Genomic DNA, 14,434 nt, shown 5'->3' on the forward strand with positions numbered 1-14,434 from the left:
AAATAATAGAAGAAGCAATAAATCTGAAATACCTCAAATTGTATTAAAATATAAAATCAAATCTAATATAAGAATTCATAAACCAAATTGGAAAAATAGAGAATCACAAGAGGAATAGATCAACTAAAATGCTAAGATAAATAAAAGTAGAAGAGAAACTGCATTAAAGGAACATTGAACCTGGAATTGGGAAGAAATAAACCTAAACCTAAGAGAAATCCTAAATCCTAAAACCTAGAGAGAGGAGAGAGCCTCTCTCTCTAGAAACTATATCTAAAACCTAAAATTGTGAATAATGAAAGTTGTATCAATGATTTCCCCACTCTGCAACCTCTAATCTGTGTTTTCTGAGCCAAAAACTGGGTCAAAAATAGCCCAAAAATCACCTCCATCAATTTCTAATACGTCTAGCACGTGGCTCTGTCACGCGTACGCGTCGCCCACGCATACGCGTCGTTTGTCTGCCACACTATCCATGCATACGCGTCGCCCAACAGCCAAGAAACTATGAAAAATTATATATCGATGCGAAGCCCCGGATGTTAGCTTTCCAACGCAACTAGAACTGCCTCATTTAGACCTCTGTAGCTCAAGTTATGATTGATTGAGTGCAAAGAGGTCAGGGCTAATAGCTTTGCAGTTTCTTCAATTTCTTGTATTCCTTCTACTTTTGCATGTTTCCTTTCTGTTCCGGGGGTTTACCTGAAACTGTAGGTCGATCTTGGTTGAGATCTGCTGTGTTGGTTAGAGCCGACGTGTCCGGCAGGTGTATAGCTGCCGGAGCTGGTGTGTCCGACTTGTGGGACTGAAAGCGCTGCTGATCCTTCGTCCCCAGAGGGTGGGGGTACCTGCAAGGAACTCCGATGCTTAAGTTAGCAAGGGTATTAAACAGGCATTGAGTAGGATCAGAGTATGAGTTATACCTGGGTGCTCCAGTGTATTTATAATGGTGAGATGTGGCCTTCTGTGGATAAGATAAGTTAGTTATCTTATCTTATCTTTATCTTATCTTTAAGTGAGATCATCTTATCTTCAAGGGAACCGCCCTTCTCTCTGTAGGCTTGGGCCGCCTTAGGATTTGGGGCGTGTTCCTCTATTTGGGCCCTTCTCTGGGCTTTCCTGGGGACTTGACCGAGCTCTTTGGGAAGAGGTCGGGTTGTCCTGACCTGAAGAGGTCGGTCGCTTTGTTTGTCGAACATCCCGGGTCAGACACCTCGACCCAGGGTATGAACAGTGCCCCTGCTTGAGCTCGGTCTTCTTTTTGAGGTCGAGTCCTTGACTTCGGTCCTTTTTTTGGTGAAGCCAAACTCAAGCATTTTGTCGATTCCTTTGTAGCAGCTTTTGAATGTAGAACGTTTCCTCTAAAAAGCGCGCGCTTTTATATCGGCGCTTTGGGAACGTGCGAGGGTTTAATGCTTTCCTTAATTTTAGCATTAATTGCCCCGTTTCCCTTTTGGCTCTTTATTTTGATTTTGAAAGCCCAGAAACGGTTTCTCTTCTTTCGCTTTTTTCATAACTTCTTTTCTCCGCTCTCTCCACTCTTCTGTTTTTGCGGCGTCGTTTGGCATTTCTGGAGCTTCTATTTTTGCCTAGAGTTTCACGTTTCTCCCTGCGATATTACTCTTTGTTCGCGTTCTTTCCTTTGTTTGTGAGGAGGCATTCCCAGATTCCGTCTTCCATCTTCAGTTTTCTTTTGAAGCTTGCTACTTTTTCCAGGTTGGTACTAACTTTCTTGTTTCTTTCGCGGCTTCACTTTAGTTTTCTGGCGAAGCTTTGATTTTTCATGTTTGAAAGTTTGAACCTTTTCATGATCTTGCGTTTGTTTGTCGCTGTAAATGTATTTTCCTTGGCTTACTTGCGCTCTTTTGGCATTTCCGTCGAGGCTTTTTAGGGTTTTGTTGTTGCTTCTGATAGAGAATCTGCATCTGTTCCTCGCTTTGCTTGGTTGCTTTTTGTTTCTGATTTTGAGAAAGTTTGTACCTTTAATGATTTCTACTTGGCGCGTTTTGACGTCTGGGAATACTTTTTTCTTAGTAAACTGTGATGACTTATGCTTCTGAAAATGCTTGCTTGTTTGAAGTCTTTTTCTTGTTTGAGAAATGCTGGGGTAGGATCTGTAGATTTTCCTAGAAACCTTACTTGATTATTGCCTCCAAAGGATGCCCCAAGGCTTTTGGTTTGAGTCTTGGGGTTTTCCTTTTCTGTTTGTTTCGCCTGTATCGTATTGAGTTGTTTTCTCCCTTGTCCGAGATGTTTTTAGTAACCCCATCTTCTTTTCTTACTTGTAGGATTAGTTGGCCTCATGTCTTCTCGTAATAACATTGTAGAGATGTCTTCCAGAGTTTCCGAGGGGATGTCCGATTGGCTGGACTCCCTTGTTTTGTTGTGTGTTTTTGTTGTGGATGCTGAGTTTTGCACAGAGCTGAGGAAGCACCATAGGATTTGTGGTATCAATGCCCGTGAAGAGGATTACGAGCTTATTGCTCCTGATTCTGATGAGAGGGTTTGTTTTCTGACGTCCATTGAAAGGGAGCGTCCCTTCTTCTATGCCTATGAATACTTCTTCAGCCAGTTGAACGTTACCTTTCCTTTTACTACTTTTGAGACCGACCTGTTGTGGTCGTGTAATATTGCTCCATCCCAGCTTCACCCCAATTCCTGGGGTTTTATTAAAATTTTTCAACTTCTTTGCCATGAATTAGATGTAACACCTTCCCAGACTCTTTTCCTTTATTTGTTTGTTTCCGCCAAGCCTAGCGGTTCTTCAAAAAAGAAAGCTTCTTGGGTTTCCTTCAGGTCCGCCCAGGGCCACAAAGTTTTTGCTATGTATGATGAGTCCTTCAAGGACTTCAAGAATTACTTCTTTAAGGTTCGTGCTGTCGAGGGGGCCGGCCCCTTTTTTCTTGATGAAAATGATGAACCCTCTTTCCCTCTGGAGTGGCAGAGGGATGTGAGAGTGTCCCACTATACCTGGGAGATGCTTGATGATGTTGAGCATGCTTTTGTTGTTGTTCTTGAGGATCTGTGGGGGAAAGCACCCCATCTTGATACCAAAAGGTTTTTGAATGACCCGTCCTTGGTTCGGACTATTTTGGGTATTTGTCTGACTTGTCTTTTATATTTGCTTCTTAATTTTTTTCCTCCTCTTGTTTGTGACCGTAACGCTTTGCTGTGGCTAATTATGTATTTGTAGAGATGTCAAAGAACAACGACTCCATGAAGGCCTTCAAAAGGGCAAAGAAGGCAACTGCTGCTCTGAACATCTCGGCCAAGGTGGCCGGCGAGGGATCTTCACAGGTCCCAGTGAAGCCTCCTGTGCCGAGTTCCCTTGGGCCGTTGCTTCTGGTGTCCCTCCCTTAAAAAAGCAAAAGACATCTGAGCCCTTCAACCTGGATGCCCCGGACTTTGATGCTATCGAGTTTGTTGACCAGCAAATTGCCCCCTATGGTGGGCTTTCCATGGACGACGTGTCTCTTCTTCAGCATCTGGATTTTATCACTAAAAGTAGTGTGAAGATGGCTCATATGGGTGCGGCTATTTTTTGAATAGTTCAGGGGATTCCGATTCATGCCACAAAATCCTTCATGGAGGAGGCCAAGTTGAAATTTGATCGAATCAAGGGTCTGAAGGAGGAGTTGGAGGTGAAGTTGGCGAAGGTGGAGAAGGAGCTGGAGGGTGAGAAGGCCAGCTCTATTGCCCTGGCTGCTTCTTTGAAGTTGGCTGAGGGCATGGCCCTGAAGCATAAGGATAGCTATGTCTCAGCTTATAGGGAATTAATGCACCTCCGGGATGAGTTGGAAACTGTTCGGGCTAATTATGGCGAGCTTCAGGGTCACCTTGTGGGCAGCGTAACTGCTGCCTCCGAGAACTTAATGGAGCAGTTCCAAATTGTTGCCCCTGATGCCGACTTGACTCTTGTCATCCTGGACAATGTTGTGAGGGATGGTAAAATTGTCCCTGATGACCAGGATGATGATGATGCTGACCCTCCCCCAGTGCCTTCTCTTAAGGTGTCGATCTCATCGGTTCCTCCCGTTACGTCTGATCCGGATTGGCAGATTCTGAACCGGGATGATGGAACTGTAGATGCTGTGCCCCTTCAGACTCGCCCTCCTTCTCCTCGTACTGATGCTGCCGGGAAGGCTCCCGATCTTAGCTGATATTTTTTCTGAATATTTGTAAATAGCCCGATTTGTGGGCTTTTGAACTTGTTTTTGTGAATGATGTTTTATTGACTGTTTGATACTCTAGTTGCTATTTTTAGCAACTTTATTTTGAAAAATGGTTTCTCTGAGGTTGATTTCGGTGGCCTCTTTGAAGCTTTATCATACTATGCTTTCATTGTGCTTTAGCAGGGTGTCTGTTGGAATCTTGCTGCTTGGCCTCTTTAGATTGCTTTCGTACTTTTGTTTGTAGCTTGGATCCTTTTGAGGTCGTGACTTGTGGGGGGTCCAACTTGTTTTTCGGTTTCCTCACTTTTGTTTTGTATTTTTAGCGCCTTATAACCGATTTCTTTATGTTGATCCCCTTCTAAGTTATTTTTGTAATCCTCTTTTCTAGGCCTTTGCCAGGTCTCTTTAAGGGATTACTTTTATAACTTATCTTTGTAGGAGACCGACTTCGTTAGGTCGATCTTTTCCTAGTTGTTTTCGTAATCCTCTTTCTTGGACCTTTGTTAGGTTTCTTTCAGGGATTACTTTTACAACTTGTTTTGTAGGAAACCGACTTCGTTAGGTCGATCTCTTCTAAGTTGTTTTCGTAATCCTCTTTCTTAGACCTTTGTTATGTCTCTTTCAGGGATTACTTTTATAACTTGTTTTGTAGGAAACCGACTTCGTTAGGTCGATCTCTTCTAAGTTGTTTTCGTAATCCTCTTTCTTGGACCTTTGTTAGGTCTCTTTCAGGGATTACTTTGTTTTGTAGGAAACCGACTTCGTTAGGTCGATCTCTTCTAAGTTGTTTTCGTAATCCTCTTTCTTGGACCTTTGTTAGGTCTCTTTCAGGGATTACTTTTACAACTTGTTTTGTAGGAAACCGACTTCGTTAGGTCGATCTCTTCTAAGTTGTTTTCGTAATCCTCTTTCTTGGACCTTTGTTAGGTCTCTTTCAGGGATTACTTTTATAACTTGTTTTGTAGGAAACCGACTTCGTTAGGTCGATCTCTTCTAAGTTGCTTTCGTAATCCTCTTTCTTGGACCTTTGTTAGGTCTCTTTCAGGGATTACTTTTACAACTTGTTTTGTAGGAAACCGACTTCGTTAGGTAGGTCTCTTCTAAGTTATAGCAATTCCTCTTTAATAGGGTTGGCCAGACCTCTTTCCAGGGATTTGTTGATAACTTGGGCTGGCTTGGTCCGACTTTTTAATGTTCGGCCAGTCTTTTTTAAGTTATTATATAGCAATCCATAAGATCTCGTCAGGTTCTTTTTGGGAAACACTTTCGATAACTTCTTGCATTATTCTGTGTTCATCTTTTGCCGATTTGTAGATTGTGGTTTCTGTCCTGGTTTAATCGACCTTTAGGTGAATCACGTTTTCACCTTTGTCGGTCGATTATTCCTATCAAGATCGTATAGTGAATCTGCTCTTCACTTCTTGTTCGATCTGTTGCTTTATAATCGGACGATGAATGCTTCAGATTAATGCGTCTTGAGCACTTGTAGAATATCTGAAATGTATTTTTATTTAAAGAAAGTGCAAATATATACAGGCGGGAGTTTTTTATACCCTTAAGTCGGATTAAATCTCAATCTTGATGCCTCATTAAAAAACCTTTTCAGGAAAAAGAGTGCATCTTGTGATGAGACCTTTATCTAACTATAGTACCTTCTTAGGTCACAGGCGTGCCATGATCTGGGGAGTTCTCGTCCCTCGAGTTCGGACAGTCTGTAGTAGCCCTTCCCAAGTACTTTTGTGACTCGGTAGGGTCCTTTCCAATTAGCTGCCAGCTTTCCTTCTCCAGGTCGAGTTTTTCCAATATCATTTCGGATTAAGATGAGATCGTTCTCCGTGAAATCTCTTGGCACTACCCTCTGATTATACCTGGAAGCCATTCGCCGCTTTAGTGCTTCTTCTCTGATCCGAGCTCTTTCTTGGATTTCTGGAAGTAGGTCGAGCTCTTCTCTTTGGAGTTAAGAATTGGTTTGTTCATTGTAGTGGACTACTCGGGGAGATCCTTCCTCGACCTCTATTGGAATCATTGCTTCCACTCCGTATGCTAGTCGGAATGGTGATTCGTTCGTGGTAGAATGGGGGGTCGTTCGATACGCCCATAGGACTTGTGGAAGTTCCTCAGCCCAAGCCCCCTTTGCTTCTTGCAGTCTATGCTTCAACCCGGCCAATATGACTTTGTTGGCCGCTTCGGCTTGTCCATTGGCTTGAGGATGTTCGACGGAGGTGAACTGGTGTTTTATATTCAAGTCAGCCACTAACTTTCTGAAGCCTGCATCTGTGAATTGGGTGCCATTGTCTGTGGTGATGGAATATGGGACCCCAAACCTTGTGACGATGTTCCTATATAGGAATTTCCGGCTTCTTTGAGCAGTGGCATTGGCTAGAGGTTCTGCCTCGATCCATTTTGTGAAATAGTCTACTCCTACTATGAGAAATTTTACTTGTCTCGATCCCTGTGGGAAGGGTCCGAGAAGATCGAGTCCCCATTTTGCAAATGGCCAGGGTGAGGTAACGTTAATAAGTTTTTTTGGTGGGGCGATGTGAAAGTTGGCATGCTTCTGACATGATGGACATGTCTTTACAAATTCTGTAGCTTCCTTTCGTAGAGTTAGCCAATAGAATCCTATCTGGAGTACCTTTTTGGTGAGAGCTTGTGCTCCAAGATGATTGCCACAAATGCCACTGTGTACTTCTTCCAAGACTTTCTTTGTATTGGATGTCGGGACGCATTTTAACAATGGTATTCAGATTCCTCTTTTGTATAGGATGTTATTTATGATAGTGTAGTATTGTGCCTCCCTTTTAACCTCTTTGCCTCTTTTTCATCTGTGGGAAGCGCTTCCGTTTTGAGGTAGTTAATTATGGGGGTCATCCATCCTTGATCCCGACCTGTTATGGCTAGGATTTTTGCTTCTTCCGATATTGATGGGTTCTGCAGTATTTCCTGGATGAGGCTTCTATTGTTGCCCCCTGGTTTGGTGCTGGCTAGCTTTGAAAGCGCGTCAGCTCGGGCATTTTGCTCGCGGGGTATGTGGCAAATCCTATATTCTCCAAGTTGTCCGAGCTGTTCTTTGGTTTTATCCAAATATTTTTTCATGGTAGGATCTTTGGCTTGGTAGCTTCCCGTTATTTGCGAGGTAATGACTTGTGAGTCACTGTAGATGTTGAGTTTCTGAGCTCTAACTTCCCTATCCAGCTTCAAACCAGCTAATAACGCTTCATATTCCGCCTGGTTGTTTGAGGTCGGGAATCCGAATTTCAGGGAAAGCTCAAGTTGGGTTCCTTGGTTGCTTTTGATTATCACACCTGCACCGCTTCCGGCTTTATTTGAGGAACCGTCCACGTATATGTTCCACTCTATGGGGATTTCTGTGGTGTCTGTGAATTCTGCAATGAAGTCGGCTAGGTATTGTGATTTGATGGCTGTCCGCGCCTCGTATTGGAGGTCGAACTCGGACAACTCGATTGCCCACTGTAGGATTCTTCCTGCTAGATCTGTTTTCTGTAGTATCCCTTTTATGGGCTGGTTGGTCCGAACTTTGATGGTGTGCGCTTGGAAGTATGGCGAAGTCATCGGGATGTGAGTATCAAAGCGTAGGCGAACTTTTCTATTTTCTGGTAGTTCAGCTCTGACCCTTGTAGTGCTTTACTAATGAAGTAGACGGGTTGTTGTCCCCCTTCATCTTCTCTAATTAGTGCTGAGGCTATTGCCCGACTTCCTACGGTGAGGTATAGTATGAGTAGTTCTCCCTCTTGTGGTCGAGATAGGATAGGGGGCTATCCCAGGAATTCTTTAAAGTCTCGGAAGGCTTGTTCACATTCCGTTGTCCACTCGAAATTTTTTCCCTTCATTTAAGGTAGCGTAGAAGGGGAGGGATCTTATTGCTGACCCTGCTAGGAATCTGGACAAGGCCGCCAGTCTCCCATTGAGTTGTTGGACTTCTTTGACGCAGGTCGGGCTTTTCATGTTGAGTATGGCCTGGCATTTTTCTGGATTTGCCTCGATTCCTCTTTGTGTGAGCATGAAACCCAGGAATTTTCCTGCCTCTACTGCAAAGGTGCATTTAGCCGGGTTGAGTCGCATGTCGTGCTTCCGTATGGTGTTGAACACTTGAACCAAGTCGGTTAGTAATGTTTTTTCTCTTTGTGTCTTTATCAACATGTCGTCCACATAGACCTCCATGATTTTTCTGATGTGGTCTGAAAAGACTTTATTCATTGACCTTTGATAAGTGGCTCCCGCATTCTTAAGGCCGAAAGGCATTACGATATAGCAATAATTTGCTTTTGGTGTGAGAAATGAGGTCTTTTCTTGATCCAGTGGATACATTGGAATCTGGTTGTAGCCTGAGTATGTGTCCATGAACGAGAGATACTTATATCCTGATGAGGCATCTACTAGAGCATCGATGCTTGGGAGGGGATAAGGGTCTTTTAGGCAGGCTTTGTTGAGGTCGGTGTAGTCAGTGCACATTCGCCACTTCCCATTTGACTTTTTCACCAAGACGACGTTTGCTAGCCATAGTGGATATTTGACTTCTCTTATGAACCCTGCCTTTAGTAGTGCTTGTACTTGTTCTTCTACAGCTTGAGATCAGTCTGGCCCGAGTTTTCTTTGTCTTTGTTGTACCGGCCAGGATCCCGGGTAGACTGCCAGCTTGTGGCTCATTAATTCGGGGTCTATGCCTGGCATGTCGGCAGCTTTCCATGCGAAGAGATCAACATTATCTCGTAGAAACTGTATTAGCGATTCTTTTGCGTCTCCTTTCAGAATCGTGCCAATATTAGTTGTTTTGTCCGAGGTATCTCCGATCTGGACTCTTTCTATTTCTCCTTCGGGTCGTGGGCGGAGTTCTTCTCGTCCCTGATCTCCGCCGAGTTCGATTGTGTGGAACTCTCATCCTTCACCTCGGAGATTTAGACTTTCGTTATAACAGCGACGCGCCATCTTTTGATCTGCTTTTATTGTGGCTATCCCTTCTGTAGTTGGGAATTTCATACATAGATGTGGAGTTAAAACTATTGCTCCGAGTTGATGTAACGTTGTCCGACCTATTAAGGCATTGTAGGCTGAGCTTACGTCGACCACAATATAATCTATCTTAAGTGTTCTAGATTGGTTCCCCTTTCTGAAGGTTGTATGTAATGATACGTATCCCAGTGGCTGTACTGGGGTATCCCCAAGTCCGAACAGGCTGTTCGGGTATGCTCTTAGCTCTTTTTCTTCTAAGCCGAGCTTGTCGAAGGCAGTTTTGAATAAGATGTCGGTGGAGATTCCTTGGTCAATTAATGTACGGTGGAGGTTGGTGTTTGCCAATATGATTGTGATGACCATGGGGTCGTCGTGTCCTGAGATGATTCCGGATGCATCTTCTTTGGTAAATGTGATTGTTGGGATGTCTGGCACCTCTTTCTTGCCTTCGACATGATACACTTCTTTGAGGTGTCGCTTGCGGGATGATTTGGAGATTCCTCCTCCAGCAAATCCACCGTGTATCACGTGGATATGTCTTTCCGGTGTGCGGGGTGATCGTTCAGATCGTCCGACATCTTCATCCCTTCTTCTTTTTCTTGGTTCTTCGTCCCGGTTGGCCAGGAACCGATCTAGTTTTCCTTCCCTAACTAATTTCTCTATGACGTTTTTCAAGTCAAAGCATTCGTCGATGGAATGTCCTCGGACTCGATGATACTCACAGTATTTGTTCCGATTTCCTCCTCCCCTTTTGCCTTTAAGTGGCTGAGCTGGGGGTATTTTTTCCGTATGGCAGACTTCTTTGTAAATATCTACCAGGGATACCCTAAGAGGGGTGTAGTTATGATATTTTTTGATTTTCTCTCCGGAGCGATCTTCTTTTTTCCTGGATTCTTTATCTTTATCTCGGTAGGCAGAACCGAACCTCGAGGCTTCCCCAAGTTGAGAATTCTCCTCCATGTTGATGTACTTCTGCGCCCGTTCTTGTACTTCGTCTAGGGATGTCGGGTACCTCTTTGATATAGATTGGCTAAATGGTCCTTCTCGTAGGCCATTTATGAGACCCATGATGGTAGCTTCTGTTGGTAGACTTTGTATATCCATGCATGTTTTGTTGAATCTTTCCATGTAGTTGCGAAGACTCTCCTGATCTCTCTGCTTGATCCCTAGTAGGCTGGGTGCGTGTTTGGCTTTGTCCTTTTGTATGGAAAATCGGGCCAGGAACTTTTTGGCCAGGTCGTCGAAACTAGAGATGGATTTTGGAGGTAGGTTGTCGAACCATCTAATGGCTGTCTTGGTAAGAGTTGTTGGAAAGGCTTTGCAGCGAACTGCATCTGAGGCGTCAGTGAGGTACATTCTACTTCTGAAGTTGCTGAGATGGTGGATGAGGTCCGAGGTGCCGTCATATAGAGTCATATCCGGAAGTTTGAAATCTTTTTGGATTTTGGTCTTCATAATTTCCCTGATGAATGGATCTTGATCTTTCTGAAAGCTATCCCCTGTGGAGGGTCGTGTAGCTTTAGTTTTGAGATCGGCTTCGAGTTTCATAAGGTTATCTTCTAATTATCGGCGCCGCCTTATCTCTCGATGTAGATGCTCTTCTTTTTCGCGTTGATGTTGGGCTTCTTTCTCAAGTTGCTTTAATCGATTTTGAAGTGCTTCTATCACCCCTGGATTTGATGAATTTTTGTCTCCATTGGGTTCCAGAGTATCTTTAAGTATAGGATTCGTGTTCTTGTGCGGCGTTCTCTCCTCCAGACCTGAGTCGTGGTCATTGTCATGGCTGTCCGCCATGGTGTTGGGATGACTTCCAGGCTCCCCGGCAACGGCGCCAATGTTCCAGGGGTTTACCTGAAACTGTAGGTCGATCTTGGTTGAGATCTGCTGTGTTGGTTAGAGCCGACGTGTCCGGCAGGTGTATAGCTGCCGGAGCTGGTGTGTCCAACTTGTGCGACTGAAAGTGCTGCTGATCCTTCGTCCCCGGAGGGTGGGGGTACCTGCAAGGAACTCCGATGCTTAAGTTAGCAAGGGTATTAAACAGGCATTGAGTAGGATCAGAGTATGAGTTATACCTGGGTGCTCCAGTGTATTTATAATGGTGAGATGTGGCCTTCTGTGGATAAGATAAGTTAGTTATCTTATCTTATCTTTATCTTATCTTTAAGTGAGGTCATCTTATCTTCAAGGGAACCGCCCTTCTCTCTGTAGGCTTGGGCCGCCTTAGGATTTGGGGCGTGTTTCTCTATTTGGGCCCTTCTCTGGGCTTTCCTGGGGACTTGACCGAGCTCTTTGGGAAGAGGTCGGGTTGTCCTGACCTGAAGAGGTCGGTCGCTTTGTCTGTCAAACATCCCGGGTCGGACACCTCGACCTAGGGTATGAACACTTTCCATCCTCTAAGGCATTCCTGCCCTGTAATCTCTGGAAACACTTAACACACATATCACGGCATCGAATAGAAACAAGAGAGGATTAAAGTTAGCTAAATTAAGGCCAAAGAAACATGTTTTCAATCATAGCACAAAATCAAGGAGGAAAATGTAACTCATGCAATTTCTATGAATAAGTGTGAGAATAGTAGATAAAATCCACTCAATTAAGCACAAGATGTACCACGAAATAGTGGTGCATCAAATCTCCCCACACTTAAACATTAGCATGTCCTCATGCTAATCTTAAGAGAAGCTATACGAGTGAAGAGGAATGGTAGAAAGTATGAGATGCAACCTATCTGTATGAATGCAGCTAAATGCAAAATGTTTCTACCAATTTGGTGAAAAGTAAATAAACCTTCCAAGAGCAAATATGAATTGGATTTCACTAATTCAAATCATAAAAATGAAGTACAAATAAACTTGCAAGAAGAAGATAGCTCATTAAAGCCGAGAACAAAGAATCGAGCATCAAACCCTCACCGGAAGTGTATACACTCTAATCACTCAAGTGTTTAAGGTTCGATTCTCTCAATTCCCTACTAATCTCGCTTTCTAAGACTTGCTCCTCATCTAAAAATCAACAAAGATTTAATGCACAAATACACATATCAAGAGGTCTTTTAAGGGTTGTAATGGGGTTAGGGTCAAGGTAGGATTGTATTTGGTTAAGTGGACTAAAATCTAAATCCTTAATTAGCCTAAAATTCCCACCTAACTTAGGACAATCCATGTAATTAAAATGCAAAATCTAACTACCCATTAACCATGTTTTGCACATATTCAAGCATCCTAAATTGAATAAAACTCTTATGCATTGCTACCAACATTTACTTTGGGGCATTTTGTCCCCTTTTTATTTATTCGCTCTTTTTTTTCAATTCTCTTTTTTTCTATTTATTTTTTTCTTTTCTTTTGTTTTTTCTTAATGTATATGATTAATGTATTGAATACAATAATATGTGCTTAACTATTGTTTTGCACATTTTCACAAGAATATACAACACCCAATTCTCAAACCAAATATTGGCAAACCCAATTTTCCCACACTTAATTCATGAGCACTCTTACTAGTCTAAGCTAACCAAGAATTCAAATTAAGGACATTATTGTTTTTCACTTAGAGTTAGTGATGAGCTAAAGTAAAGAACAAATAGGGTCTTAACTACATGGTAGCTACAACATGAAAGTGAGAAAACAGTAGAAGCAAATGGCATATCAGTTAGTGCAAAAAGTGCAATAATAGGGGGAGTGGGTCATGAAAAATAGTATAAGTTCATGTCAATGCAAAAGGAGTGCAAGTATCATAAAAGATTAGCATTGACTTATAAATAATATCGCCCAACAATATAAAACAAGTCACTAAGCACCAAAATAATGCAAGAAAAGATGCAACAAATGAATAAGAACATTTAACACCAATGATAAAATAGGAAACTAGAAAACAAGATATGAACAAAATTAAAATGCAATGAAGGAGAATATGCAAATGCAATATGTAAAAGAGAATAAAAGAGAATAAGGATGAGAAGGAAGAAATGAAGAAGAAGAAAGTAAGAAAAGAGGAAGAAAGAAGTAGGAAGGATAGAAGAAAGGAGAAGGGAATGAAAAACGGGGTGCGACACGCGTGCGGGCATCACGCGTACACGTGGGTGGTCTGAAAGCGAAAGGACACGCACGCGTCATGGACGCGTACGCGTGGGTGATTTTGTGCCTCTAGCACAGTTCCAGCGTGAGGGCAGCACAACTCTCGGGTCAGTATGCTTATTACGCCGACTTTTCTACCCACGCGTACACGTCAGGGATGCTTACGCGTGGGTTGAAATTGCTTCAGGGTATGCGTACGCGTGATGCACGCCACGTGAGGTGGCTTGTGCGCCACACACCCCTCCCGCGCATCTCTCGCGTAACTCTCTAGTCAGTTGTACAGACACATACGACGCGTGCACATCGTGGACGCTTAAGCATCGATCCCTCTTTTTTTATGCAAAATGCAAAATGCAGAATGTAGATGATTATGCAAAAATTATGAATGAATACTGTGAAAAATAAAATAAAATAAAACTAGGAATGAAAAAGGACGATTATACCATGGTGGGTTGTCTCCCACCTAGCACTTTTAGTTAAAGTCCTTAAGTTGGACATTCGGGGAGCTCCTTGTTATGGTGGCTTGTGCTTGTACTGATCCAGGAATCCCCACCATTGTTTGTACTTCCAATAGCCTCCGGAATCCCACACTAGGCACATAACGCCTTCAAGCAAGTTGAAGCAAGTGACAAGGCCCCAAGAGTGTTGATGGCTGGAATGAATTCTGGGGTCCCAAACCTTGCTTTTGCACCCGTCTTTGTGTTGATCAACATTGTTTCAACTGGGTGGCAAGCAATCTGAACTCTCACTGAAGTGGCTAAACAACTTTCTAGACCTATTCAATCGAGCTCTACACCAACTTTTGCGTTTAAACTTTGAGCACACAACCATATTAAACCTTGCTTGACAGTTCCTCCCACTGACCATCTCCCTCTCATTCTTAATGGCACAAAGAGCTCTAAGTTGACCATCCGTCTCCAGTAGCCCATATTCAAGTGGAATGGAAAAGCTAAGGGATGTGAATTTTACCCACTTAAATGTTGTGAAGGATGGTGGCGGCTTAGGGGGATGGGTCTCTAACAACTTTGGCAAGGTGATTTCAAGCTTCACTCCTGTGTATTATTTCTTGACAACTTTCACCTCTTTCCAATATCAACCTCTTCCTCTTGGTAACTTTCTTCCAATTCAATCTCTTCTTCATTGCTTACCAAGGTCATGGGAGGTTGTGCTTCTTCTTCTTTAATCTCCATCTCTTGATCAACATCTTCCAAGTCT

Source organism: Arachis hypogaea, chromosome 9 (genome assembly GCF_003086295.3).
Source record: "Arachis hypogaea cultivar Tifrunner chromosome 9, arahy.Tifrunner.gnm2.J5K5, whole genome shotgun sequence".
Taxonomy (NCBI): domain Eukaryota; kingdom Viridiplantae; phylum Streptophyta; class Magnoliopsida; order Fabales; family Fabaceae; genus Arachis; species Arachis hypogaea.